Consider the following 23,418-nt stretch of genomic DNA (forward strand, 5'->3'; position numbering starts at 1 on the left):
TTTCTTACAACATGTCTTACACGTTTTGCCTGCATTTGCACCATGGGCACAGTGCGCACGTCGCTTCCATCTTTCTTGCAGAACAACGTCGAGCGTCGGCCTTTGCAGCGCGCTCACCCAGGACGCCGCGCCAGTACAGGCCGATCTAAGCACCGACAGCAGCTCCGCGGCTGCTGGTATGATTCACTGCTACGCTCCGCGGCCGCCGGTGCTGCCACCTTCCTATCTAGCCGCCATAACACAATGTAGCGAAACAGGAACTTGACGCGCTGGTGACAAGATCGTGGAAGGCTCACAACTTCAGGCAGATTCCGTGAATTGTTCTCTTTCGCTTTATTCGAGAACTTAACTGACGCCAACACGATGGGCAGTTACGTACAATCGCAACCATTATACTATGATCCAGCACATTCTATAAGCATTCACGTTTTGACATGCTTAACTGACGCGTGCGATTGCAACGACACTAAGGCATCTATCGCTATAGTGTACCCCCGCTACAATAATGTCATAATAATGTCACAATAACGTCGCATATGTTACCTAATAATAAAGCGTATACTACACTGACGCAAGCGAACGAGCAGAGCGCAAGTGGTTAAAGTGAAAGACGGTTCAGGTGTAGGCTGCGAATATTCCGGCAGAGGGACGCATTTCCTATTCGTGGACCATTAAAAAGCCTGTACGATGCCAATGGGGCCGGCGATCTGGTCACGTCAGGTTGGCTGCGCAAACGCTATCACGATCGAATAAACGAGAAAGAAACGGAGTAAAGAAGAAGTAGAGAAAAACGCATTTTACTTAGTTCAAGTTGCCACGAGTGGTAATGCAGCAGAATGCTACTCTAGCCCCGTAACTGAGCATCTCTGCCTGCAAGCAAAGCCCATCAGTGTGGTGCACACACTGGGGAGTGTGAAGAGAAAAAAAAAAAGAAAGTCTTTCCGCGTTCGCGTTTCCTTACGGCACGGTAGTACAAATAATCGAAGAGTGGCGACAAAACGCATATATTGTCTTTTTCTGAGTACACATAAGCCCCTGGTGGCTTCAGACTTACGCAGGTTACCGTAACACTTTGTCATCCAAGGTATTATCAAATCGGGAAACCCTCTCGCGAGCCGAGCGAGAACACACGGAACAAGATGGCCGTTGCTCTAATCCCAGGCGCATTTCAGCTCTTGAAAAATGAATGGCACCTTAAAAAACAGAGACAGTGGAGGAGTATGCTCTGATTGATCGATTAAGACAATCCTGATGTACCTGGAGCACCGGCTGGACTTGAGGGATGTGTGCCTTTATAAAAACGAGCTCCTCCTCCCCCTAGTTGCCCGCAAGCGCTTCCTGCGAGGTCCCAGAAATGCAAAACAAACCCCAAATCACTTACTCATTCCGATTTCGAGAGGCACTCGTTGGCGAAGCCCGCGTGTCTCGTATTATAAACGTGGTGGGCAGGCCATTCTCTGTCCACTGCGGCGTCCACGTACATACCCACTGGCACCAGCATAGCATTCCCTCACGATGAAGGTTTAAAAAAGTATGAAAGAGGCAAAAAAGAGAGAAAAAAAGTGTAGCAGAAAGAACACTCAAGCTCGTTCGTGTTTCGATAGAAAACAATCCCAACGAAGGTCGGACGGAAATATCGTTAAAAAAAAAGTTTACGACGATGAAAATTAGTCCGAGAAGAGACGCCGGTATGCCGCACCCCTCCCCGGTTTCTTTCTCTCTCCCCATATTTCCACCATTTTCTTGTTAATTTTTTTTTTTCGTCTTACGCGCGCGGCTAAGTACATTCCAAGCGTGGGCGCACTTCCGCCGCAGCAGCGCCTTTCAAGCGTGCGCTCTCCCAGGGCGTGCGCTATTTCCGGGAGGAAAACGGCATGTGGGCGTGCGTCGTGTGTACGAGGGCGAGAGAAATGGAGGGGGAAAGACCTTGGGGAGACCTGCAGCAGTGGCCTCGAGACAGAGAGAGAGAGAGAGAGAGAGAGCGCTTTGGCACTGGGTCTCCCGAGCCACCGACTACCGCACCCGTCACTCGTCGAAGAGGCCGGTGCCGCGGATAAAAACTGATGCTGCCGCTGTTGTTCCGGCGCCGTGCTCCATCAATTAGCGCCCGTGCCGTGTCTAAACGCGCACGCCTCGCCCGAGCCGTCCACCTGTACCCGGCTACGGGGGAAAAAAACGTCGCACGCTCTTGTTATTATTCAGCCTGTGATTCACGACTTCGCCATCAATATTCGGCTTACGACAAACGATTGAAGACCGGAACGGGACATGTCAAACGGTAGCATTGAAGATTATTCTACGCTAGTTTAAGGTAGTGTTTATTAGATCGGCAAGTTAACGAAAGTTCGTGAATGGCTGCCACAGGCTCGCGAAGCTGTGAATAATAACTGCTGTTCGTGACTTGCATTGGTATCCTTGTTTATTCGACTAGAAAGTTCCTTCTTGTGACCAGGATCCTCTGCTATTACATGAGCTAGGTAAGTGCATTCTCGGGCAAGGGTACACTAGTCGAATAAACGACGGTTGGAGCGCCTATGGAAGGCAGCCCCAAGTCGTGAATAGCAGTTTACCGATGTCATTAAAAGAAAAGTGCACGATCAGTGCACACTGACAATACCATTATGATGTGGGGGCTGAAACTCGCACGATACAGAAGCTTAAAACGAGTGATTTAATGGGAAATGGTGCGTAACGTTAACAGGTGCATGAGCATTGGGGCATTATTTGAGATATTATGTAGTTGAGATTCTGATAGACATTGAAGGAAAAAATGTGGACCTGAACTGGTCAGGTAATGAGCAGACAGGAAGGTATACTCGAGTAAACAGTATATTCGAGTATATTTAGAATTAGGTGGTGTGATGAAATTAGAAGATTTGCAGGCATAAGATGGTGAAAGCTGGCGCAAGACAGAGGGCAATTGGAGATCGACGGGAGAGGCTTTCGTCCATGGTGTGGTGGACATAAATTGACCTTCGCTCTAACATTAAGGCGTTACACGGGTGCTTGAAATCGCTTCAATGTATGCAGTGTGCTCGGTTGTCCTATTTCCTGTACACGTACTCCCGAAGACAATCGTTCGCACCGCTATTTTTTTCTTTCTTGTTCCGCAGTTCTTCACGGGCCTGTGCACTTCGTATTTGTCGTGGTCCCTGACACCGGACGTTAAACTTTTCAGCAACTTGTTTACATCGTCAGACTCTCCGACAGAACGCCAGTGTGTGGGTATTCCTCTCTTTAACGAACTTCGTTCTCAACAAAAAAACAAAACAAAACATGAACCATTCCACTCTATAAAGGTGGATGACGAGCGAAGCTGTGCAGCACCCGACAAAGAGGCGACATAGAATTTTGGACAAAGCTACGAACAAATTTATTATCTTGACCGGTTTGTCATCATGACGAAAGGTACGTGCACACATTTATTTTTATACATCCTCCGCGGACCAAGAAGCGCTCCAGACGCCACACAGGTGCCCTGACTGCGACATGGCCACGCGGCCATCCGCAGCCCATCTGTTTTGGGAGTGTCAGCGACACGCTCAGCAGCGGGACCACCACCTGAGGGCGGTGCGAGTGTCGTCCTACGAGGAGTGGATTAGACTAGCAACTGGCTCGATGGATTCCGACAGGGCCATTCTGGACTCACTCTTGGCTTTCGCCAAGGACGCGCAGCTTCTAGGACGGCTCTGAATACGCCTCCCCCCTCCTCTTCCTATTCCCCATTATAGTCCTTCGCGCCATCCCTTAATAAATACATTTTGTCATCATCATCATACATTCGCTTTCATTCGTGTTATGCATTCGTTATATACGAGGGCGAACCAGAAAGTCTTAGCCCCTAGTTTTTATTAGCCAAGATAAGGTACATGCAGGTAACTACAATATACGTACTATTCTACGTGCCTTACACTATTTTCCCACATAGTCCCCACACCGGTTCAGACATATGTCCCATCGAAGCACTAAATACGAGAAGCCCCTGCGGTAGAATTCGTCCGGCTGGCTGTGGAACCACCGTCCGACTGCTGTCTTGGCTTCATCGTTGCAGGTGAATCGCTGTCCTGCCATGAATTTCTTCAGCGGGCCGAAAACGTTAAGTGACTAGGGGCGAGGTCCGGACTGTATGGCGACTCTCCCAGTGAAATGCTATCAGTCAGCGACGTGCGCGGCCTCCCCGAACACTCATTGCCATGCAAGTCTTCACGGCCTTTTGCGAGCTCACAACACCACCACCCCACAATTCTCAAAGCGGGACACCTCTGTCCGTATGTGGGCTGCATTTCCCTGTGGATTTCGATGGGCATTCGTCCCTTGCTCCATAGAAAACCTCCAGTCCTTTCTTACGGATCGGACGGTCGTACTCCGCTGTAAGACTGGAGACATAACGGCTCGCCCTTCCATCGGCAGTCCACAGGGTTCGCCACTAAGCCCTCTACTCTGGAACTTAATAATTCATTCACTACTCAGTCTCCCGTTACCACAGGGCGTCCACATACAGGCTTACGCTGATGATACAGTTGTATTGCTCTCTGGCTCGTCGCGCTTGCAATTGCAGGCTTTAGCGGAATCTGTCTTAACCTTGATTTGCGATTGGGCCCGGCAAAACAAGGTCAAAATTAGCGAGTCAAAATCTTTCTTTGTCTTCTTCAACAACGGGCACATTGGTACATCAAAGCGCCGTCCGTCTATCCGATTGGATGGCGCTTTTCTAAAACATCAGGACCACATTAAACTTCTCGGCGTGGTCTTTGATAACAAACTAAACTTTCACGCCCACGTTGATTTTCTTAAGACAAAAGCCGAGATATTGGTTACTCGATTACTAACTTTTGTTCGCATGCATTTTATGCTGCGCCCTGTACTTTTACACCGTTTATATAGACAGGTTCTGCTGCCTGCGATTGCATACGCGTCCCCTGTATGGTGGCCGCCTTTCCCGACAACACATCTGCAAACGCGTGTCCTATCGGTGCAACGCTCGTTGTTAATTGCATTAACCGGCGCCTACCATACCACCAGGACCTCCGCCCTACAGATATTAGCCCGCTGTCCGCCTCTTACAATTGACCTAGAACGCCTCAACGCGGAGTTTTCTTTATTCACGCTCCGCCAGGTCACGCATTATGGGTGTGTCACGTTTCACCCTAGCGAGGTCGACTCTTCGTTTACTCGTTGGACCCACCATCCGCGCGACGTTTGCCGTTTCACGTTGACGCGGCTCTCCCCCGCAGGAGCTGCTCGCATCGCCACCCGCTCTGCTTTCCACGTCTATACTGATGGCGCGTACACGAGTATTTCGGCGGGGGCGGCATTTGTTGTATTTAACCCGACCGGTCGCTTGTCGGCCGTCCGTAAATTCAGAGTCATCAACGCAACATGTGCGTATAGCGTTGAGACTGTCGCCTTAGCCGAGGCGCTAGCGTACATAGTCTCATTACCAACCTGCGCTCCAGTCCATCTTTATACCGACTGCCTCTCCTTATTGTCCGCCATAGCGCATCTTCGAGACACCAACACTTGCATATGGGCATGCAAACAGACCCTCAGCTTGCTCGATCGTCAGGGCCGGCGGACATACCTACACCATGTCCCTGGACACAGGGGCGTCGTAGGCAACGAGTTGGCAGATGCCGCTGCAACGTCAGCGGCTCGCACGGGACTCCTCCGCGTTGCGACGGCGTCCATTAATACGGTGCGCGCGCGCTTTCGCCGCATCGCGCGGTCACAATGGAATTCCTACTGGCACCGCGAGGGTACTGACACTCCACTATACCCCTGGGTTCCGGATATAGCCGACATACCTCGTTGGTTTCCACCAAATAAACTTCTGAGCCATTTATTTACTGGCCATTGTCATTTCGTCTCGTACCTATATCGATTCAATCTCCACGCTTCCAACGTGTGTACGTGTGGCGCTGTGTGCGCCGACGTATCCCATTACTTTACCTCCTGCCCGAACACTGCGCACATCGTTCGGGCATTGTGTGACGACGCTCACGTGGACTCGTTGACTCCAGCCACTTATGCTGGCTTATTACTCTCTCGACGCTCACGAGCATTACTTCTGCGTCTCGCGCGCCTAGCAGTTCTTTCGGTTTCCCCTTCCTCTCCTCCTCCTCCTCGTACTCCTGACGGTTCATAACTCCACTACTTCATTTCTTCACTCTATTTCTTCTTTTCAATCACGTTGCTTTTGCATGTTTGCTTCTGCCAAATGCACTGCTTAAGCCTACTATTGGCGGGGCTTCCCCGTGCCAGCTGGCTCTAGCTACATGCGTCATCATTCTTTTTGTATACTTTTATTTCAACATTTCGTGGTACCGCCTTTTCCTTTCCCTGCCTACATAATCATCTCTGGTTCCTTGTATGCCCTTTCCCCTGTCTCACTCTCTATCATTAGCCACATGTGCAGATTATGGCATCAGCTCCACCTACCTGGCCTTCATTCCTCGACGTCTGAGCTGTTCGTGCCCTGCTGTCCTCACCAACATACCTGAACCCCAGGCGACGGCCTTTGCATTTCTGGGTGCCTGATGTTCCTGTTCTGTCATCTGCGAGACCTACTGCTCCTGCCCCATCGTGTGGCCATCTTGCTGACTCCAGATGCACACCTGTTTGACTCCGGCCTACTCGAGTACCAACCGCTACTACCTGCAGCATCACCGCCATGCCACATCGACAACTGGGCCAACTCGGCAGTCGACATGCTGAAGCTTATTCGCTGTATTCAATAAATCTCGCCCGTGCTGCGCATGGCAGCCGGAGCGGTGGGTGGGTGGTTGGGGGGGTTTGTTGGATTCTTATCAGGAGCACAATTTCCAACATGCGCCTGACTACTTCTCTTCTTCATCGTGCTAAATATTTTCTTCTAAATATCTACAGGCTTGCCTCCGTATTATTCTTTTAATAATTGGCTTTTCTATAAATTTTCATTGGGAACTTCCCCTATTCATTTATTTTGATTGGCTTACGCCTGCCATACCTAGTTGGTGGTGCGGGCTTCCCCACTTTATTTTTCTTTCTTTTTCTTTATGGGGACAAACAAAGCCATAGAAAACGAATCACACTTCGTTGCCCGTACGCAGTGGACGTGTGGAGCATAACCGACACCTTCAACAACTGATAGCAGCGCCGTGCCGCGGAGCTACCGGCAGATAAGGCCGGACCGGTCCAAGAAAGGTCCACTGCTGAGAATCGAAATGTTCACTTCGCATTTACAGCCGTAATTTGGCTGAAAAAATAGGCGCAAGGACTTTCTGATTCACCCTACAACATATGTGTTTTCATTTCGCGAAATATTGAGTCAAAGAATTTGACATCGGAATCACCGCACAGACTGGCAGTGGGCCAGTGCCGTCAGCGCCTGCGCAGAGGGAGGGGCAGTATGGGAACGCTGGCATGATGAGCGGCAACGGAGCCAGCTGTGGAGGATGAAGACCACGAGGAACGCGCGAACAGTGACACGAGCCATTGCTGATGATAGTTTTTGCTCGCACACATGAAAATTTCACGGAACCCTAGCCATAAACAGCTTCGCTGTAAAACTCTCTTAGTTTAAGAGAGTGTGCCAAATTTATATACAAGCGTTGTATACAAAAGCGGCTGCCAGGCGTTTTCAATCTCAAGAATATAGTGCTATAGAAAGCAGGAATACGCGAAATCTCTGTCCGCTTCCGTGCCTAGCAGATGTTCTGCGCATTATGTGCGATCGCCGCACTTGCGGTGGCAACACGCGATGGAACACGCGTCAATGTTTACGGTCGATCGATAGCATCCGACTGCGATGGCCCTCCTACACTCGTCGGTGACCTTGCTGCTTTTCTCAATGCGTGCGAACGACTTCGTGGCTTTATGATCTGCACGCACGACAGCCCTCACCCTGTCGTGGCGCTTACAATCCGGTCACACTTACCGCACCTCATTTTCCACCGCCGCAAACCGATTTCGCCCAAATTACGTGCAACGAAGTGTCAAGAACGACCGGGGCCGCCGTTATGAAACACTGTTATACGACGCTAATGAAGACGAAACACAAGCACGGAATGTGGCACTATGCACTATGAGCTTGGTTTCTCGTTTCTCTTAGAGCTATAGCGACGCACGTTTCATAATGCCAGCGATCGTATTGCTTAGCCTTCAGCAATTTAGTAGCTTCGTAAACTCGACGCGAAGTCGAACTGACTCAGTCCGACCCGACCGCGTTTACAGCACATTGCCAAGCGCGTTGTGCGAGTCAGCCCAACCCTTTTCAAAGGCGGTTTTCACCGAACTCGTCTCGACTCTGTCTCGATCCGGATCTCTAGTGTTCACGTGAATCCGACGACCGGATTTCAGCCCGACAAGCCGACTCGACTTGATCTTATCCGGTTAGTGTAAACGTAACTCGTATATGATGAGGCTGTCGCTCCCAGCTTTTTATAAGGTTCCAATGTTCCTCGGTTACAAGTGCGCAGCAGGTTCAAGTCGCATCTTTTTCCAAACAATTAAAACTGCCATAAAGGATGGTTCATCCTAACATTCTAAATTCGCTCCGAATATGAGTGACACATTTTTTTCAGGTTTGATCCTGCGTGAAATGCAGAGACCGGGGTGCTACAGATGGAATACCCACTGCGGTGGTTCGGTGGATATGGCGTTGCTCTTTCGAGCACGAGGTCGCGCGTTCGACTATCGGCTGCATTCCGATCGGGATGCAATGCAAAATCACTGCTGCGGTTCGATTTAGGTGCGCGTTCAAAAAGCCCCAGGTGAGTGAAATTAATCCGGAGCACCCCAATACAATGTTTCTCGTAGCCTGCACGTTGCTTGGGGAAGCTAAGCACCACGTTCTTATCCGTTCTTAATTTCACAAATCAAAGTAACAAGAGCACATGTATCAGAAAAAAAGATGAAGGAATGTGCTGGGAGACGGTTGAAAATCGGACATAAAGAAAGATAGTCATGTGAAGCGTCGCTGCTATATGGACTGCGGCGTGGTCTAGTGGCTAGGATCGGCCTGACTTTCACCTAGGAGGCCCGGGCTCGATTCACGGTCGGAAATACTTTTTGAGAAGGTGTGAGACCCGTAGGTGAGACCCGTAGGTAACGTAAAGGCTCAGAAGCGCTTGAACTTGAAGTGGATGGAAGCGCCGACCAGTATTAGCAGTCGAGATGAGCAAGAGACGTTCGGAGTATTGGCGAGAAAGAAAAAAAAAAGCAGGGAAGAAATCGATACGACTGGTTCCGTTACACGCATTGGTAGTGGTACAAGGTATACAAACATGTTTTCAGGCAGAAAAAAAGAAAAGATTGAGGAGTTGTATACAAAAGTGTTAGAATGAAAATCATCTATAGAGCATCTATCCGTCACCGCACCGTTTCAAAGGCGATGTCGATAACTCATCATCATCGACCGACCAGTCTAAAGCTCCAGTCACGGTAACATCACGCGCAGGACCCTGCAGGCATCGCAGCGTGGAGAGAAGGAACCGGAAAAGCACGGAGAGAAGCACGGATTTTTTTTTTTTTTTAATTTGCGGCTTCTCGGCGGCGTTTAGCGCTGCCATATTAGCTAATGATGCTCGTCGCAGTATTCGTTGCGCGTGTTTATTTAGCAGTGTTCGCAACATTAGAAGTGGTTTAGGGACTAATAAATAAATAAATAAATAAATAAATAAATAAATAAATAAATAAATACAGGTTCAGGGAAATGACCGTACTAAGAGGCACGAATAGATCGAAATCAAACCTTTTTGTGGCTCGACGAGAGCGTCTTTTTTATCCTTCTTTTCAGAGTACGCGACCAGCTACACGTGAACCGACAATAAGTGAGCTATGTGGCCCACCCTTGTACCCACACAAGCGCACGCAAGTACGCACAAGCACCTCACCTAAGGTAGTGCAAAGAATGGCGCCACACACACCATAACCGGTATTGAACTTCGCGCCAGAAGTGCTCCCAGCCGGTCGGGCAAGACCGGTTTTCTCCTCCGACCGAGGTCGCGATGACTTGGTCCCGCACCAATACCAACAGTTTTCCGTGACCTTCCGTACTCCGGCATGGTCTAGTGGTTAGGATACCTGGCTCTCACCCAGGAGGCCCGGGTTCGATTCCCGGTGTCGGAACAGTTTTTTTTTTTTTTTTTTAAACTCGCGCATTCAGTTTAATCGCACCTTGCATCACATCAAATCGCATCACATGTAATCGCCATATTAACGAAGTCGTGGTGCGCTTCATTCTTTGTAGGACGATATTTTTTCTCCTGTCGGCACAACGTCTTGACGGCATGCGCTGTGCCACGGGACACTACGTAAATCGTTAGGCATCGTTTGCTCATCGATTGTTCTTTGTGATACGGTTCTTACGGTTCTGTAGCACATGACAAGGTCATTAATGACGTCATAGGGACGGTGGCATATCTCGCCGAGGATCCACTCGTGATCCGGAAGTGGATATTCTGTTCGCGGATCTCTGTGTTTCTTGAATAGGTTTATGGTAGCGCGATTAAAGGTTAGCGCTGTGCCTGTTCCTGCGTGTCTTCTTTTGTCCTGTCCTTTAATCGCGCCTCCGTAAAGCTGTTCGAGATGCGTTACCAACAAGCCCCACATTGCAACCTTCGTGAACTTTATCTCGGCGCTTCTTTCGTTTGGGCATATTGAATCTCCTTATCTGCCACAGCCGTGCGCGCACGCTGGTAACTTCCGAATGTGTCGTCGTTTCAAAACAGTGCCAGATACGTCTACGTGTTCCCGTAAACATTCCTTGCTGGTTCTGACGCACGTGTGCGATGTGGACGCCATTCTGATGGGATAGCTCGATTCAGCTCGGGGCTTGGGGTTCCGACCATGTATACAAAGATGCCGTTGAGCAAGGCTTCACGCTCCTCCGTCGTGCGGCGATCGCTTATCACTCGCGTTGAATATTACAGGAAATCCCTCAAGATTCGCATTAGATTCAAAATGGCCTCCGACGGATGGTTTTTCAGAAGCCGTTCATACAATGATGTAGCCGAGCAAGCAAATAATACGGATGCATGCATGGCGCCAGCAAAGTGGAGTTTACAGGCACAAATACCGGACCTACTGCGCAACGGTGTTGTAGTATCCATGATATCAGAAACGCAAGAGCATATTGACACGCGTACTTACTTATCTTTATCGGGTGACCACGTTTCGCCGCCTAACAAATGTTATCGCACAGCGCGGGACACGTCTGCATGTATCCGAAGTTTCTGGAAAGGTATCGACGCTTCTATCCGCTGTCTGTTGTCGCCGAACCTTATGGTATCTGATTTCATCGCCTGACGCGAATGGCGTAGAACTTTGTGGAATACGCGCGGGTCCCAGCGATTAGTCTGGAACGTTCGACGACTGCTGTATAAAAGCCGACGCGCTTGACCCGCTGATCAGACTTTCGCCGATCGCCGACTGTGTTTGCCGCTATCGTTGTGCTATAAGTCTAGCCTGTCTTGTGGGCACAGGTTCGCCCAATAAAATTTAGTTTTTGTCGTTCACAGTGTTGCTACTGTGTTCTTCAACGTCACCACCACGTGAGAATATCAAGGAGCCTTGATGTGCCACAAGTACACATTTAAAGACAGATAACGATGATATATGGCTCGATGCGAGTTGGGGCTACACAAAGATCAGAGGTACGCGTCCTGATGTGGAATATGTAGAATAACAGCCTTATTTGCAAGCGTGTCACACAGAAGTATAGTGCAGGAAGTCCCACAGACCGCGGAAGGGTACCGGGACCTTCTGTCAGTCATGTTGCCACCACCTCACCACTGTGTAGCGTTTGTTCTGTTAGATTTAGTTCAGCTTACGGCGACATCATTCGCATGCCAGTGAAATTCCTTCTGCAACCTGCTGTGTGAGTCGTTGAGTAACAGTGAGAAGCACGCGTAGCAGCTGTGTCCACACAATACCCGCTTGCCCCTCTCCTCCAACAACACCCTCCCCGCGTTCTAGAGTACACTTAACACCACCTAGAACAAGCACTGTAGTGCTGCGCAATTCGCGTTTTGTGTCTCGTCTGTCTTCGTGGACTCGTCGATTGCGAGACAAATCAACTTGATAAGAATTGTGCGGATGACACCATTTTCGAAATATGCGCAATCAAACTTGCGGTAAATCTGCACTGCCGTCCTATTTACTTCCTTAACAAATCGTCGCTTTACGCATCGAAGCATAGAAGTTACGGGGCTGCCTATGTATTTATTCGCAAAGTTCGGCAATTCATATTTCGAAACTGGTGCCACCCTGAGAATTCGCTCCGAACGAATCCGCCTTGCGAAGTGCCCGCGGCTACAATTCGCAAACTGCTGTATGTTCAAACCTAATGTGAAGAAACCTCGTGAAGAAAACAGTTATCGATACTCATTGGGGGGACCGAGCTACTGGTTCGGTTATCATATTATGCATTCCTTCCTTACCGTTATTAAAGCGTTAACTACACCCAAGTAGATGTGGACAAAATTCATGGCGTCATGGCAAACTAGTGCGAGTAGGTTCAGGACGCCGTCAACACCCGCGGTTCATTCCTGCGTCTTATACCTTTTAATAGCTGTATTGGGTTTACTTTTTATGGCTTACTAAACCAACCTCGCCTCGCGTAACAGTGTTTTTTTGCAGAAACATAATTTAGTACTACCTGTAGCTTAACCTAACAATCAGCCTTAAAAGCAAGAGGTAAATTACGTGCAATGCCTACGATACCAATAAGACACCCGGTTGTCAACGTTTTTCACCGAAGGCTTTTGGTGCGTATTAACGTACCAACGACACGTATTATTGATCCACTGCAGGAATTGGAGCATGCTGCATGATGCGACAGCGTGGCTGCGTTACGGAGTTGAACAACTAAAGGCTTCATATAACACCATCATTTTCTCTGTGTATCCATTTCCACGCAGAGCGTTCACGCCGTTATAAGTTGCCAAAGGTTGACGCAAATTGGAAAGGTGCACAATAACCCGCCGTCACACGGCCACGACATACAGCTGCAACCTTGGGCGGCATAACCCCGAAAAAAGAGAAGAGCCGAAGGGAGACGGCCTCAAAATGGACACCGAAGAAAAGAAAGCGGGCACTTGATGCGAGCGCATTAAAGCGTTGCGTGCGCCGACGTCCTTGCTGACGCGGCGGTACTCGGATGCCTTTCCGCTCGAAATAACTGCCGCACCCGAAACGATCCTGCCTCCCCAAGGCAAGCGTATCGGTTGGACCGGAGCCACGACACCTTGATCTCGGCGAGCTCAAACCTGCTCGCACAGGTAGGGAGGCGCAAACGCCGTTCTGAGCGATCTGTTCTGTGCCAGATGCTGCTGATTATTATTACTGCCCGTTATGTTCGCCGCAGCGTCCTCTAGCAAAAAAATCGTGCGTGACGTTCAAGTTGTATTTCAACAGAGAGTTTACTTAAGTTAGTAATAAGTTGGTTTATTTATATTCAGCCGCATTAAAGAACTCTAAGTGGTCAAAACTAGCCCAGTGTCGTTCACGATATGCAGCGTCCATTGTCAATTATATATACTGTGCAGTTTCGGGGCGTTAAACATCACGATTTAATGAAATACCTTTGAATGACTGGTTCTTTAGTTTGACTTCCTAAATACGTCGCCGCGGTTGGGAAAACAGCCGCAGTTGAGGTATGCAGATTAGTTTCCACCGTAAGGACAACTGTTCGCGCCGAACAAGGAAATTAACCCAATCAGTCTTTTTCTTTAAATGCATATTGAAACGCCGCTGCGGGAATACAGGCTCAAACCCGCGTCTGAGTGCTGAACATCTCAATTAAGCGATCGAGCGACCGCGGACCCTTGACAGATGTGGAAGTCATTCTTGCCGCTACGTTCCGTGCCAAATTATACTCACAAGATTACTTACTTGCCGAAAGCAAACCCGAGAGCTTAATAATAAAGTGCGGAAAACTACAGACGTGTTTGAAGATTCACGTTGCGAACATCCTCTCTACTTGCTAACCGTGACAGTCACAACCGAGCCGTTCACCATCAAGCCAGGGAATCTAGAGATCATTTATTAACATACAATGACGTTACCGAACATTACTATTTAGGACGCAGACAACTCTCATTGCCACATTCAAAACTGAACAGGGCTCAGGCAGTCTCACTGCGCTTATTGCAAACGGGTACATATTCCACACCGTACAGCATTAATGAAATATATCCAGAGAGGGAGATTAGGATGGACTGCAATGATTGTAATGGTATCATTGGAATCAGGCATATGCTGGCGGGGTGTCCCGCGACTCTCCCCAACCTCGTTGAAGAATGGACACAGTGGGAGAAAAGGATTCAAAGCCCATTGTTTCAAGACCAAGTAAGGGCAGTCCAGAGGGCCCATGATGTCGCTGAAAGGCTTGGCCTGACAGTGCCAACGTGGTAGCGGCCCGCCTTGGCTTAAGAAGTCGAGCCTCCGGACCTCATTCCAATAAAAGTTTTCACACACGCACACACACACACACACACACACACACACACACACACACACACACACACACACACACACACACACACACACACACACACACACACACACACAACACACACAACACACACAACACACACACACACACACACACACACACACACACACACACACACACACACACACACACACACACACACACACACCAAAATAATGCGCGATGTCTCAGCTGCGTCTCAACAGGCATTCGAATTGACGGCAAGAGAAAGACAATAGCAACATAGCAGTACCTCGTTATTTTTTCGTACGGGCCGCGAACGAACACAAAGACGAACCGAAAGCGAGACGCAGGGTCAGCACAGCGACTACCTAAATATTTATTTGAATCTACGTTAAATTAATAAAGCAATGCGCGGAACGGTAGCAAAAAAAAAGAAGGGTGGGGTGGAGGAGGTGCGGTCGGTGACATTGGCACGTCGGGGAAAAAAACGCAGTAGAACTGCACCAGTCATAAAAGAAGTGGAGAAAAACCAAGATAATCAAAGGTCTCGATTTATTGTCAATAATTCAACCAAACGAAGTTAAGAAAACACAGGGAACATTAACAGTGTTAAAAAAATTACTTCCGATGCTCTACTACTTCAGCTGCGTCGGCACGTGAAAAAAAAAAAAAAGCCAGTACAAGTGCAAAAATTTGTAACTGCTGCATTCAGCAAATGTTTTCTGTTAATATGCGTAGCACTGCAGCTTAGTGTGTTCTTATTTAAGAAGTTTTGAAGTTTGTGAGTAGTTTATGAAGTTAAATTCAGAGAAAACTTCTATTGCGCGTTACGAACAGAAAAAGATCCTGTCCACTTCTCCTACACTATAAACGCTATAAAAAGAGAGGTCAGCGGCTACAAATATTTGGGATTTACCATAAGCAATACGAGAAATGCATATGATTACGAGAAAGCGTTTGATTCAGTCGAAACCTCAGCAGTCATAGAGGCATTACGGAACCAGGGTGTAGACGAGCCATATGTAAAAATACTGAAAGATATGTATAGCGGCTCCACAGCCACAGTAGTCCTCCATAAAGAAAGCAACAAAATCCCAATAAAGAAAGGCGTCAGGCAGGGAGATACGATCTCTCCAATGCTATTCACAGCGTGTTTACAGGAGGTATTCAGAGACCTGGATTGGGAAGAATTGGCGATAAAATTTAATGGAGAATACCTTAGTAACTTGCGATTCGCTGATGATATTGCCTTGCTTAGTAACTCAGGGGACGAATTGCAATGCATGATCACTGACCTGGAGAGGCAAAGCAGCAAGGTGGGTCTAAAAATTAATCTGCAGAAAACTAAAGTAATGTTTAACAGTCTCGGAAGAGAACAGCAGTTTACGATAGGTAGCGAGGCACTGGAAGTGGTAAGGGAATACATCTACTTAGGGCAGGTAGTGACCGTGGATCCGGATCATGAGACTGAAATAATCAGAAGAATAAGAATGGGTTGGGGTGCGTTTGGCAGGCATTCTCAGATCATGAACAGCGGGTTGCCATTATCCCTCGGAGCAGAAATATCGGTTGAGCGCATCTGCGGTTTCGGCACTGTCGGTTAAAAAGGTGTCACCAATACAGAGTTTCGGTGCAGCTTTATTTTTTGGCGATAAGGGCTGCCAGAACTTTCCTGGGGATGAGACGAGAAAATTTTTTAGTGTTATTTTTTGACAGTATTCTTTTGCTTTTTTTATTTTGTCAGCTAATAATGTACGCAAGCCAAGAAGCCGATCGCTTGCGGGAACAGTTGGGCGCTGCTTGAGTTGTTTTCTTGCCTTTTTCAGTTTCCGCTCTATTCGTACTATTTCTTTTGTTACCCAGGGATTGCGCTTCCGCAGCACTTTTCGCTTCACAGGTACAAAATCACGGACACATTTCAGAACCAGGAACTTGAAGTAGCCCCATATTTCATCAATAGAATGCTCGTTTGATTCACACTTGGTATGAAATTCCGGAAAAGCACCATCTAGGGCGTCCAATACATCAATATCACTGGCACGGGAGAAATCTGGAACAAGTCTTTCTTGTTTTTCAATCTGCGGATCAAAATTCACTTCGAACGTAAGGTATACCATTTTGTGATCCGATATACCTTCGAAAACTTGAATTTGTGGGTTGCGGCGGACTACGGCAGTATTTGCAAGGAAAAGGTCCAGAATTGATAGTGTATTGTTTTTAATGCGGGTAGGTTCTTTGACAAGCTGCGAAAGGTTGTGAAGCACTACTATATCTGCGAAAGGTTCAGAAGCACTTGAGAGGGGCTCAGGGAAATCGTTAGTCCAATTTACAGAAGGAACATTAAAATCACCCGCAAGTAGCATACTGCAGCGCTTGTTCTTATAGGCGCATAAGAACACGTTAAGATTTTCAAAGAAGGTGGTGTCGCAATTTGGAGGCCGATAGAACCCTCCTACGATTAGATTACACTCGTCAAGAAAAATTTTTACAACAACACATTCAATTCCTGTAATATCAGGCATCCTAGTAACACTCAACGTTTCTTGGAAGAGAATTGCAACGCCGCCGCCGCGGGAATCCCCCTGTCATGTCTGTAGATTACGTAACCGCGAGGTGTTATTTCAGAGCCGGTGATATCACTATGCAACCAGGTTTCTGTTATTATTAGAACATGGGGTTTGTGGGCAATTACAATACTCTCTAATTCGGCGATTTTGTTTGCTATGCTCCTAGCATTTATGTTTAGACACCGAAACATTTTTTTTCTTTTTTAACAAAGGAATGGGGTCATTGCAGTCCTTTATAGGGTTTTCTCGACGGAAGGTGACAGGTATGCATTTCATCTGAGCGCTGTCCCATAGGTACGTTTGATTGTCAACCTTTATCTTGTCGTACTGAAGCCTTACTTTGGCACCTGCTTTCCTATCGTCAGCTGTGCTGTCCCAGAGGTGCTTCCTTATCTGCCGCGTCTCTGCTGAAAAATCTTCCGAAATTGATATATTTTGCCCTTTGAGCTTGTGGCAGTTACTCAGCACGGTTGTTCTTTCTCGGTGGTCTATAAATTTTAGAATGATAGGGCGGTGCTTCTTTGCCTGTTTACGGCCCATCCTATGCAGTCTTTCAACGGAAGATTTGCCCTAAGGTTCACGTTCGACTCATGTAGGGGCGTCCTATCGTGCGACACAGCCACCGATTCTTCAATTGACTAAAATATACCTACCCGCTGGTGCACCTAGCAACCACTCCCTCTGTGCAGTACGCTGAGCCTCGGCAATTTCATCTAAAGTATTATGCAAACCGAGTCGTAACAACATATCGTTTGACGTAGTCATAGGCAGACCAAGCGCAGCCTTGACGGCTTTTCTAATTAATGCTTCCAATTTATTTTTCTCCCCCCCCCCCTATTCCAATTTAGCATAGCTGCCACATACGAGAAATGACACATAATAAATGCGTGCACTAAGCGCATCGCCCCTTCTTCTCCCAAACCCCTATGCCTATTAGAGATCCTTCTTATAAGTCTTATCGCCTCGCGGGCAGTGGTATCACGGCCCTTTTTCAAATTCGTAGGATCACTACACATGACTTTGCACTTGCATATTTTACAATGTTGAGCCAAAAGGGAACCTGTGCCTGCTGGTATGGATCGCTCATGTTCTCCAAGGCGCTCGTTATTATGAGTGAAATAGAGGCATATCAAAAAAGCGAGTTCCTTATTTGACTTGCAGAACACTTTTAAGTTCATCGTGATATTCATCATGATGATGATCATCATCAGCCTATTTTATGTCCACTACAGGACGACAGCCTGTCCCTGCGATCTCATATTGTCCCTGTTCTGCGCCAACCGATTCCAACTAGCACCCGCAAATTTCCTAATTTCGTCGCACCACCTAGTCTTCTGCCGTCCTTTACAGCGCTTCCCTTCTCTTGGTACCCATTATGTCATCCTAATGGTCCACCGGTTATCTAATCTGCGAATTACATGACCTGCCCAGCGCCATTTTTTCTCTTAATGTGAGATTTTCTCTAATGTGAGTTTCTCTTAATATCCGTTTGCTCACTGATCGAAACCGCTCTCTTTCTGTCTCTTAAAGTTATGCCTAGCATTATTCGTCCTATCGCTCTTTGTGCGATCCTTAACTTGTCCTCAAGCATCTTTGTCTGCCCCCAAGTCCCTGCCTCATAAATCAGCACCGGTAATATGCACTGATTGTATACCTTCCTTTTTAATGATAACGGTAAGCTCCCAGTCAGGAGCTCACGATTTCTTCCGTATGCGATCCAACCCATTTTTATTCTGCTGCGAATTTCCTTCTCATGGTCACGCTTACCGTGGTTAGTTGACCTAGCTAAGCGAACTCCTTCACAGATCTTTAGAGGCTGACTTGCGATCCTGAACTCGTGTTCCCTTGCCCGGTTATTCATCATTATTCTTGTATCCGGCATAATATTCTTCAACCCCACGCTTAGACTCCTTGTTAAGGTCCTCAATCATTTGTTGTAACTAGTCTGCAGTGTTGCTGAATAGAAAAATGTCATCGTCAAACCGAAGGTTGCTGATGTATTCGGCGTCCATCCTTACTCTAAAGCCTTCCCAGTTTAATAACTTATGTCTCCGTATGTCTCTTTCTGCCTAATGTTGTCTATGTGTTGATAAAATTTAAGGCTAGAATCAAGTTCTTCACACAAATAGTTACAGAAAGTATTATGCGCGATAAGATAATTACCATGGTATAGCGGAGGAATGAATGCGGATGAGCGTTGGGGCGACGTGAAGAAAACAAATTTAGTTTTAGACAAGTTTGTATTGAGCTAATTAACATTGCACCAAATTAACACGAGAAGGAAGGGGTTAACCGAGGGCCCAATTTTTTTGAATTATATCATGAGAAACCAACACACACTGACACCAAGGAAAACGTAGGGGAAAATACTTGTACGTGCTAATTGAAATAAAAAAACCGATAAAAAATGGCAGTGGAAGTGGATGAATAAACAGCTTGCAGTAGGTAGGGAACGATCCCACGTTTTAGCATTACGCGTGCGATGCGTAATGCGCATCTACATATAACGTATTTTTTAACGCGAGCATAAATGCCTCAGGGCATCCATTTTTCAACTTCTCGGAACATGAACTGCATTCCTTGCCGTGGCCCAATAATTTTTTGTGCGAACGAGAGCGAATCGTATCAAGCTTGCTGGGCGCCGGCATGACCAGACGCGCCGTATACCTACTACCGACATTCTTCAACCAATGCGAAAACTTCTGCAAACATGGCACCACCACCGGTTTTTTTTTTTCATTGCGCGTGGAATTCCTAGATTTTCCCTTTACCTTATCAGTAGTCTTTACTCATTTAATAAGATTATGACAGGCCCTGAAGATTTCACTTTCAGGGTAACCGGTGTTCTGTAATCTCTGAATCTGGGCGAGCAAACCCTCCCTCAACGAATGTTCATTTGTCTCCTGTAACACCTCGGGCAGCGCGGCGTAAACAACACCAGCTTTTACTATTTTAGTGTCCTGGGGAAACATTTAAAAGCGCCTTTGCCGAACGAAGCTTATAAACCCAACACAAATGGTCCTCCCGAAACCTCATTCTAATATCCAGGCATTGAATCTCATCCTTGGCAGGCAACTCAAAAGTAAATTTCGAACCTTTACTGCATCCCTGAAAAATCTTTAAAATACCAGCTACCTTACTATTTAGGTTCTCTCTTTCTGTGATCATCAAAAACTCATCGACGTACCTAAATACGTTAAGGTCTAACCCTCCTAAATTACTGAAATGGCAATTATCATCTTGCCCGCGACCCTATTCAATTTCCCGACTTCTGTAAGAACGCGATCCCTTCCCATTAAACATACACAAGGCGCCAATAAAACGAAAACAATTCTGAAAAACTTTCAACAGTTCCCTCAATTGCCAACAAACTTAGCTTCGTCATTGTCATTAACCGCACAAGTCCTGACGCTCTTCATAAGTTCATTATGCGGTAGCGAATAAAGCATATCTTCAACGTCAATACGAAAAGCGGAACATGATGCAGGATTCTGTCTTGAAAAACTTAAACACGCTACCTGAGCTATTGACATAGAAAGGGCCAACAACGTTAAGATCCTCAAGCTGTTCTTGCAAATACACCAAAATTACAAATTTCCAAGTCCCCCTTTCCGAAATGATGGCCTTGAATGAAAAATTTGGCTTATGGGTATTAACTGAAAAAGATACCTGCAGTTTTAAACTCAACGCGCGACTTCGTCCATCACTTCGTTCGTAGATGCGGCTTCGCTATAGAGTTTGTCGACCAGCCTATCGATGGCCAGAGTGTGGTTTCTCTTCGACTGCGTGTTGTCCAATAACTGCTTGAGGAGGTTCCACTTGCCTCCCGCACGCATCTGGCCGTCGACCGACGCGCATACTTCGTTCCATTGCTGCTGGCCGAGCTCTTTCCAGCGCGATTCGATATCGCGGTTGGGGGCCGCGATCCTCCTTCGGAGGTTGCGATTCAGCTTCTGCGTCTTCCATCAGCACGTGAGGGAATTCTTGGCTTCGAGCAGGTGCGCCAATCGAGTGTCCATGCGGTCGAGCTTGAGGTCCGTTTCGACGGTCCTGGTGACCGCAGCTACGTCCTTCTTGAGCTGCGCTAAGAGGTCTGCCAACAACTCGTATTTTTCGTGGTCGTCCTTTCTTCTCTTTCGGAAGGCGTCCCAGTCGACTATTTCGGAGGCCGTCTGCGGTGCCGCGCTGACCGGTAGGGAGATTTCCACGATGTAGTGTTCACTGCCCAGGTTCCCTTGTAAGTTGTGCCACTCCGCTCCCTGCGCGTTCTTGACAAAGACCAGGTCTGGGGTCGTGTCTCTCGAGACCGAGTTTCCCACGCGCATGGGGAAATGGGGGTCGGTTATCAGTTCTAGGGAGATGTCAGTCGCTGCTTTGGGAATGCTTCTCCCAAAGTCTGCAGCCTTTGCGAATGCTTCTCCCGTAGCCCCAGGCTTCGTGCGGCGCGTCTTGGACGATGCCATGCTTCTCCCTCGCCTTGGACGATGCCTTGGTTGTTAGGCTGTAGAAGGTCTGCCGGTTGTCCCTAGGAGAGCAGTACACATTGATAACGTAGACGCTGTTCTTGAGCCAACTGTTGGGTATGATCTCGACGAGCAACGCTTCCAGCTTGGTGTTGCCAAGACGGAGATCGTGCTCCTGGAAGGCGCACTTCTTTGCAATAAGTGTCGCGATGCCGAGCCCGTTCTCCGCCACCGAGGAGACAGCTCGGTACCCCTGGAGCGAAATCGTTTCCATTCACGTTTCCTCTAGCAAAATGACGTGGGGCCTCTCTTGCGGCTCCCGGTGCTTGATGAACTGCCCCGATTGAGGCCTTCGCCTCCGGAAGCTGGCGCAGTTCCACTGCTACACGATGAGCTTACTATCCGGTCTGGCCATAGTTGGGCATGTTGCAGCGGAGGTGGGCTGGGATGCCATCTTGCTCGTCAGCCCACGACTGCTGGTTGTCTTGTAGCATATCACTGGACACCGCGCCCGGCGTGGCAGCGTCGCCGTAGGGTAGGTCACATCGCTTGGCAAGCTCGTTCTCAAGAAGTTGCACTCTGAGTAGAAGGCTCTGGTTACTCTGTACCACCTCGGCAAAGGATTCTTGCATGTGGTCCAAGGACTTCTTGGCAGCCTCCGCCGTTCTCACGTCCTCAACCGTACCCTGGGAGGAGGTGGCTCTGCGCTTTACCGCCCTTGCTGTGGCCCCTTCTTCCGTAAACGTTTGCCTTGCCGCGGCCCCGCTTGGACGGCTTAGCGTTTCGGAAGGCCTCAAAGTCGGCCTTCAAAAATGCCTTGAGACTGGCATTTTCGTTCATCAACTGCGCGATCCGGGGATCGTGCGCCGCCTCGATCTCCTGGTCGGCGGCGTGTTGCGTCCGGCCCGTCTGCTTCCTCTGTTTCACTTTGTCGGCCCAAGTGGGGCCTGCTGTGATGCGCACCTTGGACTTTGAGCGGCCCCTAGATTGAGAGCGCTCTCACTGCACGGAGCGCCCACGTGAGCGGGAGCGCGTTCTAGTGCAGGAAAGACTGCGCGAGCGGGAGCGCCCCCTCGAAGTCCTCTTCCGTAGTGCTGACCTCGGTGCCTGACTCACCTCGCGTGCAGCGTTGGCGCCCTTCTTGGCGTCGCCAGTTTTCTTCCGCCGGCGCCTTCGGCGGCTCTGCCTGACGACATACGGCGTTTGGAAGCGTTGCTCGCACTTACGATCAGCCGTTGGGTGAGAGGCTCCGCATATGCCGCATTTTGCCTCACAATGGTGGCCTTCAGTGGGGGACGCGGCTCCGCATCCCCTGCACTTCTTCACACTCGGGGTCGGACATGCATCGGCCCTGTGGCCTAGTTCCCCACAACCGTAGCACACATCAACTTGCCTTCTGTATAAAGAGCAGGGCAGCATGCCTGATTCACGCATGACAAAGTTCGGCACCCTCGGTCCGTCGAACAGGACGATAACCGTGGTGGTGGTCTTGATGCGACGCACCTCCAACGCGGTGAGGTTCCGTTGGTGTACGATCATTACGCGGAGCTGAGAGTCGTTGAACTCGACGTCGACTCCCCTCACAACACCCTTGCATGTATTGTCCGAGGTGGCCATGTACGCGGCCACTTCAATGTCTTTATATCATTATAGGAAGACTTCACCGAATTTGGCAATATCTAACTCAAGGTTTGTTGTGCGTACGTGAGCACGTAATGTCGTGCGCTAAATCATAAGTTCCCTAAAGACACAAGGTACTAGAGAGAGAGAGATAGAATGAAAACTATGCATTAAAATGCAGGGACGTTAAGGAGAGGTAGTTTAGGTTGGCTACAGGAACGCTACTTCGCTAATTGAGAGTGTAACGTCATCTTCCACGCGCGCGTGTGCTGAAGTTGGGAGGTCACAAGCATACCATTAATATTATACGGTCGCATACATCGAAAATTAG

The 23,418-nt window shown here is 48.3% G+C and overlaps 1 protein-coding gene, 1 non-coding gene and 1 pseudogene across 10 annotated transcripts in view; 2 read left to right on the plus strand and 1 right to left on the minus strand.

The window, feature by feature from the left end:
• Positions 1–6,737, plus strand: part of LOC140216298 (uncharacterized) — a 21,327-nt pseudogene extending 14,590 nt beyond the window's left edge.
• Positions 1–23,418, minus strand: part of LOC126525087 (cholesterol transporter ABCA5-like) — a 201,818-nt gene that overhangs the window by 79,434 nt on the left and 98,966 nt on the right. The window lies entirely within an intron of this gene.
• On the plus strand, positions 10,036–10,107 carry TRNAE-CUC (transfer RNA glutamic acid (anticodon CUC)). Its single transcript has one exon. It is a non-coding gene; the product is annotated as a tRNA-Glu (tRNA).

The sequence above is a fragment of the Dermacentor andersoni genome, chromosome 3, assembly GCF_023375885.2.
Source record: "Dermacentor andersoni chromosome 3, qqDerAnde1_hic_scaffold, whole genome shotgun sequence".
NCBI lineage: Eukaryota > Metazoa > Arthropoda > Arachnida > Ixodida > Ixodidae > Dermacentor > Dermacentor andersoni.